Source organism: Cebus imitator, unplaced genomic scaffold, assembly GCF_001604975.1.
Source record: "Cebus imitator isolate Cc_AM_T3 unplaced genomic scaffold, Cebus_imitator-1.0 Scaffold71, whole genome shotgun sequence".
Lineage (NCBI taxonomy): Eukaryota > Metazoa > Chordata > Mammalia > Primates > Cebidae > Cebus > Cebus imitator.
In genome coordinates, this window is record NW_016107386.1 from 6107779 (window position 1) to 6110183 (window position 2405).

Sequence of the window (2405 nt, forward strand, 5' to 3'; positions counted from 1 at the left end):
GAGGCGGGTGGATCACGAGGTCAAGAGATCGAGACCATCCTGGTCAACATGGTGAAACCCCGTCTCTACTAAAAATACAAAAAATTAGCTGGGCATGGTGGTGCGTGCCTGTAGTCCTGGCTACTCGGGAGGCTGAGGCAGGAGAATTGCCTGAACCCAGGAGGCGGAGGTTGCGGTGAGCCGAGATCGTGCCATTGCACTCCAGCCTGGGCAACAAGAGAGAAACTCCGTCTCAGAAAAAAAAAGAAGATAAATTGTATAATCCCGTTTAAGTCAAACACATCTGTCCTCTGTGTGTCAGGAGAGGGTAGGTGTGAGGGTCATTGGTGCTTTCTCTATTCCCTAGTCTACTGCACAGACAAATGGCAGAGGAGGGTGGATTGACTCATTGTCCTGGGAGAAGGATGTAACACACTTTTTGTGTTGATCGCTGTGTGGGTGTTTCTGGGAAGAATGGTTATGGGAAGGGGAACAAAATGATGTAGCCCAGTCCTCCCAAATCTTTACGACCTGCCTGGCACGAAGTGGGAAAGGCTTGCATTGAAGGGCCTGGGTGGTCGGCTTGGAGCCCTTCTCTGGTCTAGGGGGAACACTGGGCTTCCACCACTGTGGCTGCTTTGGGAGTAGTGAACCTGACTGACAAGTGGGAGTATTACTCACTAAGATTAGCTTCTGGTCACTTATTGAAGTCCTTCTACCATGGTCAGTGCATTGAAACAGGACCACATGGAACTGGACACCACCTCCGTCCAAGACGCCTGGAAGGGAACCCTCTGTGTGCAAGAGGGAGGTAGTGAGAGCTGTGTAGAGAGCAGCAGCGCTGCTTGTTGGACTTCTTGCTATCACCAGCACATGGGGCTTGAACATTTGAAGTCTTGAGGAAAACCAGGCCACACTAATTGAACCCTGAACTGTGCAGGGGAACACATGTGACTGTGCATGTGACTGCACATGTGTGTCAAAATGCCCTGTTCAATGTGTGAAACAATGTTCAACAAAATAAGAACAGGTTATCTCTAGGTGGTGGAAATTTGGAGTGATTTGGACTTACTCCAGTATAGTCTTCTGTATTCGATTTTTGTCTTGATTTCTATTGGGCATTTCTTGTTTTTAGCGATTAGAAGAAAAGACAATTATCACATTTACTTATTTATTTGAGAGGGTTTCTCCTTCTGTCGCCTAGGCTGGAGTGCAGTGGTGCAATGTCGGCTCACTGCAACCTCTGCCTCCTGGGTTCAAGAGATTCTCCTACTTCAGCCTCCCTCAGCCCCCACAAGTAGCTGGGATTACAGGCAAGCGCCACCATACCCGGCTAATTTTATATTGTTAGTAGAGATGAGGTTTCACTATGTTGGCCAAGCTGGTCTCAAATTCCTGACCTCAGGTGATCCACCCGCCTCAGCCTCCCGAAGTGCTGGGATTACAGGCGTGAGCCACTGTGCCTGGTGCAATTATCACTTTTAAAAAGGCATACAACAAGACCTTGACAGCTTACTTTGTTTTAGAATTTATGAATAGCTACTGTGCAAAATTGAAAATGTAATTCAGAGTCCCTTACCTAATCAAGTCTTACCTGTCAGGGTCCACATGTAGGAAAGAGACTACTCCTGCTCCTTTGAGCAGAAAGGGATTTACTACAGGGGATTGGATGCTTACACAATTGGGAAAATAGCAAAGAAGTGAAAACACAGGCGAAAAATACAAGAATTCTCTCCTGCCAAATTATTCAATTGTGTACAACTTCTGCTCCTTCCCACACAGCACCATGCTTGCCTTAAAAAAACGTGCTTCATCAGAGAATGAGAAGTTAGACTAGTTCGGCAACCTTCTGACCCAAAGGCACTTACTGATATCGAGCTGTCTTTTCCTCCAGTGTTACGAAACACATTACATGGTGAACTGTTCTTTCTTTTATTTTTATTTTGTTTGAGTCAGGGATTTGCTCTGTCACCCAGGCTGGACTGCAGTGTCGCGATCACGGCATGCTGCAGCCTCAACTTCCCAGGCTCAGGTGATGCTCCCACCTCTGCCTCCCAGGACTACAGGCTGGAATTACAAGTGTACACCACCATATCTGGCTACGTTTTTTGTATTTTTTGTAGGGATGGGGTTTCTCCATATTGCCCAGGCTGGTCTCAAATTCCTGGACTCAAGCGTTCCACGTGCCTTGGCCTCCTAAACTGCTGAAACGGCTGGCATGAACCACTGCACCCAGACAAATTATTTTCGGTAAGGGATTTGACTGTCAAAGAAGACAGATTTCAGGCTGGGCACGGTGGCTCATGCTTGTAATCCCAGCACTTTGGGAGGCCGAGGCAGGAGGATTTCCTGAGGTCAAGAGTTCGAGACCAGCTGACCAATGTGGAGAAAACCCATCTCTACTAAAAAATACAAAATTAGCCGGG